This window comes from Gracilinanus agilis, chromosome 4, assembly GCF_016433145.1.
Source record: "Gracilinanus agilis isolate LMUSP501 chromosome 4, AgileGrace, whole genome shotgun sequence".
Taxonomy (NCBI): Eukaryota; Metazoa; Chordata; class Mammalia; order Didelphimorphia; family Didelphidae; genus Gracilinanus; species Gracilinanus agilis.
In genome coordinates, this window is record NC_058133.1 from 509,322,598 (window position 1) to 509,334,737 (window position 12,140).

A 12,140-nucleotide genomic window follows, 5' to 3' on the forward strand; every position below is an offset into this window, starting at 1 on the left:
CTTCTTCACCTTCTCCTCGTCTTCCTTCACCTCCTCCTCCTCCTTCCTCATCCTTTACCTCCCCCTCCTCCTCCTCCTTCTTCTCCTCCTTCATCTCTCCCTCCTCCTCCTCCTCCTCCTTCTCCTCCTCCTTCCTTCTTCTTCTTCCTCCTCCTCCTTCTTCTTTTTTTTTTTTTTTTGCCAGACAACAAGCATTAAGCCTCTATGATATGCCAGGCACAATGCTAAGTGCTAGAGATACAGAGAAAGACAAAAATATCCCATTGTCCTCAAGTAGCTCACATTTTAATGGAGGAAATAAACCTACGATTATATACAAACAAATTACACACAGGATAGATTGGAGTTACAGTAATCACTGAGGGAAGGCATTAACGTTTACTAAAGACTTCATGCAGAAGGTTGGATTTTAATTGAGATGTGAAGGAAGTCAGGAGGTAATGATGAGAGCATTTCAGGCATGGGGAACAGTCGGTGAATATGTTGGGAACATCGCTGTCTTGTGCCAAAAACAGAAAGGAAAGATGTGACTGGTTTGGGTTCGGAGAAGGGGTAGAGATGGAGAGGAGGAGAGACTTGACAAGGAAAATGGCGCTTGATTACCTCCCAAAGTTGTATCTGTGCATTGACTTCTCAGATTCTCTATAAGCTGCCACTGAAACCAACCTGTTATTTAACACCCACATTCTAAAAGAGAGTCTACATTAACAAATGGGAAACAATCAGTACTAAGATGGGAATTGTTTCAGAACCAGCTGTCTATGTGCAGATGGACTAGAACAGAAGAGATGCCAAATGCAATAAACGGGCCATGTTCCATTAGACTTCCTTGTCTTCTTGCGTGCATGGTTTCCCTCCCTCTCCCTATGGTCTTTTCAGGTGGCTGTTTCACGGACCCCCACAGTTGAATCCGGCTGGTTCCGGAAAACTAATGCATATCTGTAACCTTGACTCCTTGGCATCGTTTATGTAGTCAATTTGTAAGCATTCGAATGGTGTATAGGTTTGCCTCCCAGACTATGGACTTTTGTAATTGTCTGGTTATATTGTATACAAATTTTGCACCTCTGTGAAACTCTCATAGCAACTTCATATATGCCCCTTGCATTCCAATACCTAGTTATCAAGTCTGCCATGCCCAGACTTCCATAATGCCCTTTTTGGTGTAGTGCATCGCAGAAGGTGAAATACAGGGATGTAGGCAACATAGGTTTTCCATTTGCCCCCAGCCAAACTCCATTAGCTAAGTATGCACTGTGATGTTTCTTCCAATTCTTCGCTTCCTTTGGGGAAGTATGCGTTTTTGAGATCATCTTCCTCCACCAAAGATAAGTTCAGAATTGTAAGTGGTCCATACCTCGCCGTGAATTTGGCTGTGATATCTGCACGTTTGTTCCCTGATTCCACTGGCCCTTGGATTTTTGTATGAGCCTTGCAATGAATGACTGACACTTGGGCTGATAATTGGATTGCATCCAACAACTGATTAATTAAATTCCCATACACTATCTGTTTGCCATTGGATGTAATGAAGCCTCGATTTTTCTAGATTTCACCAGAATGATGCACAACTGTGAAAGCATAATGAGAATCGGTAAAAATGTTCGCTTTGTGATTTTTGGCAAGCTTCAGAGCATGCATCAATCCAACTAATTCTGTTCCTTGAGCACTCATGGTTGATGGTAATGATGAGTACCAAAGGGTCTCAGAGGTTGTCACTACTGCTGCTCCGGTATATCTCTGATTGTCTACTATGTATGACGATCCATCTGTGAATAATGTCAAATCAGGGGTTTTCATGGGCTTATCGTATAAATATGCCCTTGTTTTATGCACAGTGTTAAGTGCATCTTCACAGATATGTAGACTCTCTCTCCAGAGGTAAATCTGGGATCAGAGTCACAGGAGTTAAGTTTCTGCGCTGGTGAAAAGTTGTGTTTTCATTAGCCAACAAGATTGCTTAGTATTGTGATAGTCTTTGGGAGGTGAACGCTTGTAGTGTGGTGTTTCTTAAAGTAGATTCCACCTGGTGTGGGGAAAATACTTTTAGTTCACCCCCTAATACCAAGGATGATGCTTTTCTAATCATGATGGCTACAGCAGCAATAGCTCTTAAACAGCTTGGCATACCACAGATTACTGAATCTAATTTTGAGCTATAATAGGCTACTGGTCTTAAGGTATTTCCAAATGATTGAGTGAGAACACTAGAGGCTATCCTTTTATCCTCGTGTACATAAAGGAGGAATGGTTTGTCATGATCAGGGATACCTAGGGCTGGAGCTGATAGAATGAGTAATTTTAATTTCTCCATAGCATGGACATGGTCTTTTGATAGTTTTAACGGTTCTGGAACTTCCTTCCTGGTTAGCTCTATCAGAGGTTTAGCGATGAGATCATAACCTGGAATCCAGTTTCTACAGAAACTCATTACTCTTATGATTGCCCTGAGTTGCCTCTTGGTCTTAGGCAAACTCAAATTCTGTATATCTTGTGTTCTCTTTTGGGAAATTTTTCAACATTTCTTGGAGGAGTTTAAAATAAAATAATAAAGCCTAAAAAATGTGGAGACAAGTGATATCATAGAAAGTGCCAGCTTGGGAAACTGAAGCCTGTGAGTAGATACTATTTCTGCTACTAGTACCTGTAAGGCGTTTATTTCTTTGGGCCTCATTTTCCTTATCTGTAAAATAAAAGGATTGGATTAGGTGGCCTCTAAAGTCCCTATGATCTTCTTTTGGGCCAAGTTTAATCATGATATTTTCATAGTATTCAGTTTAGATCATTTTGTTCTTTTCTTATTCTTTCTATTTATACCATAATCATCTTGCATATTGTCTTCATGGCTCTGTTCACTTGACTTTGTAGCCTTTCATATAAATCTTCTCATACTTCTTGCTATTCATCATATTTCTTGTTTCTTACCACACAGTAATATTTCATTATATTCACTTGTTTAATCATTGCCCAATTAATGGATTTTGTGTTTAGTCATTTTCCAGTTGTGTCTTGACTCTGTGACTCTGGTGTTTTCTTGGCAAAGGTATTGTAATAGTTTGCTACTTCCTTTTCTAGATCTTTTTATAGATGAGGAAACTGAGGTAAACAGGGTAAAGTGACTTACTCGGGGTCACACAGTATGAAATTGGTTATTAATTACTGCTTTATAGTTGAGTTTTGTTAATGATAAATAGTAATTGTTATTACCAAACTCGTAGTAATCATTTTAACCAAAGTTGATTATTGTGTCTAAGTAGAAAGGTTTAAAGTATTACTGTCCAATGCCCAATCCTCAATAAGTGAGCAAAACAAGATGCCAATAGAGGGAGATAAGAAAGATGGATGAAGGAACCATTTAACCTGATCTCAACATATATTCCTAGTACTGGGTTCCATTGGTACAGGGAGTGGCAGATTAAGAACCTTCTGGAGAACATTATAAAAGGTTAAGTCCACGCACTCCCTATTGCTTCATAATGCTATGAACTCTGGAAAGTCTCTGTTCGGGGAGGACTCTGTGGGGTTGATTCTTACAAAGGATGTCAGTCTAATCTGGGTTTTCCACGATGGATGAACACTCATGATCAGGTGGTCAGCTAGTATCACAATCTTAGTTTGGGGGCATTTTTGGACCTCATTAGTCTGCCATCATACACATGTATGTGTGCATATATACACACATATGTGCATGAATATGTGTATAGATGCATCTTTTTTTCTAGTTCTTTGATTCTATAAAACTGTTGCTATGACAATTCTGGATAACACCTTATGACAATTGTTTCCTTGTTTCATGACTCTGGGAGTAATGGCCCCCAAGGCCCACCTGGCTCTGTCCTCTTGGGCTTTAGAATTCAGTTACAATTGATCTAAGTTCTCAGGAAATATTTCTAACCCTCAGGGAGGTGATGCTCCTATCTCCATCTCCATCTCCATCTCCATCTCCATCTCTTTCTATTTCTCTCTCTCTCTCTCTCTCTCTCTCTCTCTCTCTCTCTCTCTCTCTCATCTCTAATTTCATGATGGTTGGGGCAATATTTTGTTTCCCAGCAAACGAAACAGCAGATCCTATCGCAGTGTCTATAGATCAGCAGGGGAAGTTGGGGACAGAATTGACATTTTCTTGGGATTTTCCTTTAGCCCGGGAAGCCTGCCCTCTCTGAGAATGCCCTCAAAGCCTCTGAATCTCCCTTCTCTGCCACAGTTTTGACTTTCCTTTACTCTATGCTCACTCTTACCTCCCAAAAGCACACAAGCTGGATTCTGAGATAGCTTCTTCTTTTTATCCAGTTGCTTCCAGCATCCAATCTCTCCCCCTATCCCACTTGCCACTCTTGATTGATTCAGTCATTTCCAGATTATAGAAAGCAAAGGGTTATTATGCTGGTCTGTCTTTTCCATTGCCTATGCCAGTGCCTGCTCCCTGGGATGTATACCACTCTCCACTGTTGTTGGAGCACATTCCACAACTTCACTGTGACTAGGACCTGCACCACTGTCCATTCCACTGCCCTGTGCCCTAAGGGCCATAACCTGGGTCTAGTAATGACCCCCCATTCTATGACCTGAATATTTCCTGAGTGAGCCCTGAGATGGTGGTGGTGGTAGTGGTGATAAACGAGTTTTTCTCCAGCCTAGGACCCATTTAGAAAGGTCTGTCACACATTCTTTACCCTGAGAAGAGAATTATAATTCACAGAAGCCATTGAGGCAGCTGTCTGACCTTTTATGTTTTTAAAAATTGCTGCTCAGGCCTAGAGATGGGAGGTCCTAGGTTCAAACCTGGCCTCAGCCACTTCCCAGCTGTGTGACCCTGGGCAAGTCACTTGACCCCCATTGCCCACCCTTACCAATCTTCCACCTATGAGACAATACACCGAAGTACAAGGGTTTAAAAAAAAATTGCTGCTATTTCCCCAACCCAACCTTAGCAATTTGCTTGGGATACATTTGGCACATTTGTCCTTATCTCTAATTCTAGAAAGATCTTGGGGTTCCTGGGGAGGATCAGCTATTGTCCTTTCAAGAGCCTCCTCCAGAGCCTTTCACTAAATGGTTCCAACCACATCCATGTGACACAGTTCTCCCTAGCTTCTAAAATGCCATACAAAAAGTCCCAAGAAGTTCCTTCAGCATGGCTCTTGGGACATTCCCAAATTTCTGTCTGTGGAGGATGCCCAGGCCTATCACAGATGATGGGCCAAATCATCCAGTGCCAGTTTAGGCCATCGTTTGCCTTCTGGTTACTGTTCTTAAAAATGCAGAGCATATGTATAATTGTCTGTAACTGCTAACTAGCTACAGACACTTTGTTTGCCAATTCTTCCAGGGCAATTTGGGAGATGCCTCAAGCATGTGGCCAATATCAAGGGAAATGTAGGGGTCTCAGAGTTGAGAAGTGGGTTGGAAGTAGCCATCTGGTCCCTGAAGGATTCCCCAACAAGTGCTTGTCTGATCTGACCTCCAAGGAGAAGGGAATCCATTACCTCTAGAGGAGACCCTTTCTATTTTTAGATTTCTACAATGGTTAGGAACTTTTTCCTGACATCAAGCCTCAATTTACTCCTTTATAATTTCCATCCATTGCTTCTCATTCTAACCAGTGAGAACAATTCTTTTTTTTTCAATCTATTTATTTAATTAATTTAGAATATTTTTCCATGGTTACATGATTCCTGTTCTTTCCTTCCCCTCCCTTTCTCCCTCTCCCCTCCCATAGCCAACAAGCAATTCCACTAGGTTTAACATGTATTTACAAGACCCATTTTATATTATTAATATTTGCAATAGAGTGATCATTTAGAGTCTACAGCCCCAATCATGTCCCCATTGAACCATGTGATCAAGGAAATGTTTTTCTTCTGTGTTTCTACTCCCACAGTTCTTTCTCTGGATGTTAAGAGCGTTCTCTTGAGAGAACAAAACAATTCTAATTCTTCCCTTACTTGACAGACCTTTCAAGCCTTGAGCATCTTCCTTTACAATAGCTTTGCCCAACTCCAGTGAGCCTTCATGAGCTGCTACTGCTGACTGTCACCAACTGTGTATAGGACAGGCCTAATTCAGGCCAGCCTGGCACTTTAGATTCAGAAATGGAACAAAATTAGACACTTAGCAAACAGTTAACAAAAGGAAGTTTGCTTAGCCACAGCCTAGGAAAGATACCCAGCAAGGATACAGCATTGATTCAGCTGAGCACAGCTTTCCTTCCTCTGTATTGGCCAAGCTGACATATTAGTCAAGTCTGAGGAATAGCAGCTCTTGCCATCCTGGGCTGGCTTTGTTTTTATTTAGGCCACCAGCAAGCTGCTTCAGTGTCTTCAGCCCTGGTCGCCCTCGTCTCCTAATCCAATGGTTTCCACATCATTTAAGGAAAAACTAGCCTAGCCTATCTGACAAATATTGTTCCTGCTGCAATGTAAATTCTCGAGGGGAAGAGATTTCTGAGTAATCATGTCAAGAGATGAGTTTAGAAGTGGATGTGAGGAGTAAGGACTCTGTTGACTTTTTTTTTTAACCCTTACTTTTTGTCTTAGGATCTATACTGTGTATTGGTTCCAAGGCAGAAGAATGGTAAAGGCTAGGCTAATGGGAGTTAAATGGCTTGCCCAGGGGAACACAGCTAGCTAGATTTGAACCCAGAACCTCCTGTCTCTAGGCTTGGATCTCAATCTACTGAGTCATCTAGCTGCCCCCTCTGCCAGCTCTTTCTCTTGGCCTTGAATATTGAGGTCTCTGAGAGTAGAATTGGCTAAGCATTGGAGAAAGTGGCAAGGGATGAACTTCTGGAGAAAGAGGTTTTAATGAGAGCTAACAAAATGGAGGTAGCATGACAGGAGGTCCCTGGCAGCCCTAATCTATGATTCTAATTTAGAAAAAGATCGGATGTTTGTTAACATAATTAGTTGCTCTGTGTTCATGCAGAATGGATTTAATCTTGAGGGCTTATCAATACTTTTCTCTTTGACTTCCTTCTGGCTCTTGCCAAGGGGGTTCTGAGCTTCCCTACAAATATTAATCTTCCATGGCATGGAGTAAAGCTTGCTATAGGCAAGAAGAAACACAGAAAGGACGTATGCATGAGCCCATAGACCAGGGGTTCTTAACCTGAGGTCCATAAGCTTTTTAAAAATATTTTATCACTGTATTTAAACATTCTTTTCATTGTAATCCTACATATTTTATTTCATGCATTTAAAGATATGATTCTGAGAAGGGAGTCTATAAAAGCTTTACCAAACTGCTGTCAAAGGTGTCTGTGTCACAAAAGAAGACAAAAAAGCTTTTAAGGACAGTCAAGAAAACCTTCCCTTGGGTCAGTCCTATTTCTTCCAGGCACCTGTAAACAGTTGCTCTAACTCTGATCACCACCCTTTGAGGTCTTGAGGTCTCTTTTACTGAGAGAAGAACTTAGGTTTGGTAGTGAGTCAAAGCCACACATGCCTCTGGCAGGTCCCACTTCCTCTAAGGACCTACAGAGTCTCTTCAGACTTACGGTTGGGTTTACCACCTCCTTGAGGTTAAGAATTCTGGGTCATTAGAAAGTTCACTCTTTCTCCCTTGCACCTGCACAATCCCCATGACTTATAGTACACTGAAGGGCAAGATCTTGGTTTGATCCTCTGAATAATGGCTCCTTGGGTTCTTCTCCCATAATTCACCACTTGATATATTTTTTTAAACCCTTACCTTCCATCTTGGAGTCAATACTATGGATTGGCTCCAAGGCAGAAGAGTGGGAAGGGTAGGCAATGGGGGTCAAGTGACTTGCCCAGGGTCACCCAGCTGGGAAGTGTCTGAGGTCAGATTTGAACCCAGGACCTCCTGTCTCTAGACCTGGCTCTCAATCCACTGAGCTACCCAGCTGCCCCCATTCACCACTTGAGCCAGGAGTTCCTCAGTGCTTTCCAGGCAGCTCATGTTCTACCACTATTGCTGCCTCAGTCCCTGCCATCCTTACATCTATCTCCCTCATGGGCATTTTTTTTACTGGCTGTCCCTCCTGCCTAGAACTGTCTTCTTTCTTATTGCTGCCTCTGGGCTTTCTTTAAGTCCCAAGTAAAATCCCATCTTTTATAAGGAAACTTTCCCAAACCTTGATGCTAGTGTCCTTCCTCTGTTGATTCGCCCCTATGCAGGAAGGCCTGTTCACATGTGGACCAGTATTGCACATAGTGGTGTGCGGATTGTCTCTCCTATTAATTTGCGAGCATGAACTTTGAGAAGAGGGGCTGGCATTGTTTTGGGGGAGACGCATTCTCAGTATCCCCAGCACTTGCACTGTGCCAGATAAATGTTTGTTGACAGCAAAAGGATTGAAGAGAGCATAGTAAGTGATCACGCCTAGAAGGAGGAGGAGGAGGAGAGGAGGAAGACTCTAGGGACTGAGACAAGTGTTGATTTGGATAGAGAAGAGATCTCATTCCAGCAGAGGCAGCCTGAAAAAGCTGTTTTAGCCCAGGCAGTGCTGAATCCCCATGGTTAGGGGAACAGTAGCTGGGAATCAGCTAGAGGTGGCACAAGGGAGGAACTAGTCAGAACCTCTTGGACTAAATTGGCCCCGGAGGTCCTCATTAGAATGTTGATGTGGAGACAATTTTACTTCCCTGTCTCCCAGGTGGGAGGTCCATCCCTTCCCCCACTGTAGGGCAAAAGAAAAAGAAAGACAGAATGGAGGGAGAGAAGGAAGGACAGCTCAGCAGCTCCCAGGCTCAATAGCTGAATGGACTGAAAGCCAGGCCTGGAGACCGGAGAGGTCAAGGTCCTGGGTTCAAATCTGACCTCAGACACTTCCTAGCTGTGAGACTCTGGGCAAGTAAGAAGGTAAGGGTTTAAAGAAAAAAGGGGGAGAAGGGAGAAAAAGGAGACAAAAGCAAGGACCAGGTCATGAGGGTCTTGAAGGGGCCCTGTGTAGCTCTCCTGAGTAAAATACTTGGAAAATCTTGAAGTAATATATGATCATGTGCCATACTCATATTGGAGAATCCTGAAATCCCCTTATCTGGCTCACAGTCTGGGGGGCAGCCCAGGTTCCTCCCTTTCACTCCCATATCCAAACTGTTGCCAAGGCTTCTAGACTTCTTCACCTCTCAAATGCACCCACTTCTCTCCTCTGACATTGCTCTCTGACATCATCTCACACCTGGGCTATTGCAATAGCAGCTGGAGAAAAGGGGGTGTTTGTTTGCCTGCCTCCAATCTCTCCCCAGTCCAATTCATCCTCCATTCAGTCACTACAGTGATTGTCCTAAAGTGAAGGGATGATCACATCACCCTCCCCATACCCTCAGCAAGTGAAACCTTCCTTATTTTACAGATGAAGAAACTGAGGCCCAGAGAGAAGGTGACTTGCTCAGGTCAATACAGGTCCTGAATGGCAGAGGCAGGATTTGAACTCAAGTCTTTTGATTCCTACTCCAAGATTCTTTCCACTGGGTCTCTTTCCTACTCCAGGACTCTTTCCACTGGGTCTCTTCAATCCTTTGTGTCTCTAAGCCTCAGTTTCCTAATCTAGAAAAATGAACCTCCCCTCCCCCAGTGTCCTTGTGAGGATGATAGCACTTGGACAACCTGAGGCTGAGAGATGTGAGTTAGTCTATTGGCCCCATTTGGTCATTTAACTGAGTAAGGGAGGGGCTGTGTCACCAGTCCCAGAAGGGCTGAAAGGGTCCCAGAGACTCACTGATGGGTGGCCAACACTCTTGCTGTGTTCACCCTTACTTTTGGAGGCTTGATCACTCAACAAGCACTTCTCACTTATTCCCTGGGTTTGGGCTACTATGCAAGCACTGGGGAAATAGGGAGAAGGGAATCAAAAAAAAGTCCTGCCCTTGAGGAGCCAACATTCTAATGGAAATGCCCAAAGCAAATCGAGACTAGATGGGAAAGAGGCTTGGAGGCAACCTGGTGGCCTCAGTTCCTTGTTCTGTCCGATGAGCTGGAGAAGGAAATGGCAAAGCGCTCCAGAATCTCGACCAAGAAAACCCCAAAAGGGGTCATGAAAAGTCAGGTCTGCCCGAAACCTTGGAGGGGCTGGCCCCAGGGCTGGGGGCAAAGGCTCTCCTCAAGGGAGATGGACTTGGAACTGAGCCTGCCAGAAAGGCAAGGAAACCAAGAGGCTGAGCGGATAGCCAAGGGAGGGATGGAGGCTTTGCTTCTTTAATGGGTGGGGGGCGGGGTTGGAGGCAGTCATCAATCAGTCAACATTTATTAAGCCTTAAGGGAAGTAATCGGGAGAGACTGAAGATAAGGGAAAGGGTCCATTTACTAGAAAAGATGAGATAATAATGACTAATCATGTTAGCATTTATAGAGCTCCTACTACGTGCCGGGCACTTTACAAATATTACCTCCTTTGATTCCCCCGTCCGGGAGGTGGGTGTTATTATTCCCATTTTACAGTTGAGGAGACTGAGGTTAAGTGATTTGTTTAAGGTCACACTGCTGGGAAGTGTCCGAGGTTGGGTCTAGTCTGACTTTTCCCACTTCACCTCGTCGGCAGAGGAAGGGAAAGGTCAGAGTAATCGAGGCGCCGGGTTTTGCCCCGGCAAAGGGAAGAGAAAGGGAGACCCGAGCATTTATCTAATCTCTAGGAAAACAATCAATCTGTAGATCTTGGCCAGTCCCAGGTGGCTGGTCGGTTCCAAGTTCCTCCTTTCACTTCCCCTCATTCTCGTCAAGTAGATTTGGCTCGGGAAGGTCTCTTAACTGATCATAAAGGATACCAAACAAACGCAAGGTGGACAGCGACCTGTATCCCAGATAAGGCAGCCACCTCATCTGTCCCCCTTCCTCTCAAGGTGGAGTTCCCTCTAGCTGGCACCTGATGCCAGGTGAGTCACAATAATCCGCACTGGCTGGAAGGTGGCCAGACTCCCGCTGCTGCCGGACACGTAATCCCCCCTAAAGTAAATAAGGGATAATGGGGCTGGGGGAGCAACGGAAGGATGCTTGCTCCTGGGAGCTATTGCTTGGAAAAGGTTTCCTGAAAGAGGGGGCGCGGATGCGGAGTCTAGAAGGAAGCCAGGTAAAACCCCAGGTGGGGAGAATGAGCGTTCTAGGTAGGGGCACAGCCCAGAAAAAGGTACGGAAGAGGTAGATTGAGTGTCCTGGGCGAGGTCACAAGGCAGAATGGGCAGTTTGGCCAGAAAGTGACGCGTGGGAAAAGAAGCGAAAAACCATAGGAGAGGAGAGAACGCCAGGGAGATCCCAAGGGCAATAGGGAGCCAGTGCAGCTTTGGGACCGGGGGAGTTACTGGTTCAATCTCTGCTTTGGGAATCTACCTTTGGCAGAAGAAGGAGGAGGGACGGGAGAGGGACCCGCTATTATGGTCCGGCCTCCCGGTTGGGGTAGGAGTTCGTTTGCCCCACTTCAGGGTTATTCCCTGCAGCCAGCCCTCCTCTCCTTCCTCGGTGGGGAGGAGGCGGAGCGCCTCGGGGGCGGGGCGGCCGGCCCCTCTTCCAGCCCTCCCCGATGCCTCCTGGGAAGTGTAGTCCAGCGCCGGGGGCTGCCAAGGCGCGCTGAGCCCCGGGCCGCGCCCTGCCGAGACTACACTTCCCGGCAGGCTCTGGGGAGCGCTCGGCGCAGTGCGCAGGCGCGGCGCGGCGGCATCGGCGGCCGGAGCCGCTATAAGGGCTTGTTTTTGCTTCGGGCTTGATGCTCGGCTGTCGGTCTGACGGCCGCTGGTGGGGACAGGTAGGTGGCGCTCGCCGGGCCGGGGCGGGACGAAGGGCGGCCTCAAGGCCTGTCTACGGAGTGAGTCCGGCGGAGCCGGGAAGGGAGGTCCTTGGGCGGCCGCCGCCAGGCTGGGCTCCCCCCGCGCAGCAGCCCCCGGCCTCCTCGGGTCCCCGGCCAGGTCCTTGCCCGCGGCGAAATTGGCGGCCTCGGGCCTCCGGGTGCGGACTTCTCGGCTCGAGGCGCCGCGAGGGAGCCGGGCCGGGATGGGGCAGCCGGAGGGAGGAGGGGGCCCAAAGCGCGCTACCGGCCGCTCCCGCCAGAGGGCGCCGCGTCCGCGGCCATGACCGGGTCTGGGGGAGGCAGGGGCGGAGGAAACCAGAGCGAGGGCGCCTCCGCGCACGCGTCCCCCGCGCGCCCCCCGCTCCCGGCCGCCGGCTGCGCGCCTGCGCACGCCTTATTCTCG

At 46.4% G+C, this 12,140-nt stretch overlaps 1 protein-coding gene across 1 annotated transcript in view; it reads left to right on the plus strand.

Moving 5' to 3' along the window:
- Positions 1-11,680: 11,680 nt before the first annotated feature.
- ABCC5 (ATP binding cassette subfamily C member 5) overlaps positions 11,681-12,140 on the plus strand; it is a 66,365-nt gene continuing 65,905 nt past the window's right edge. The window contains exon 1 of the mRNA XM_044673263.1: positions 11,681-11,695. The gene's annotated coding sequence lies outside the window, so the exon portion shown is untranslated. The remainder of the gene's footprint in view (positions 11,696-12,140) is intronic.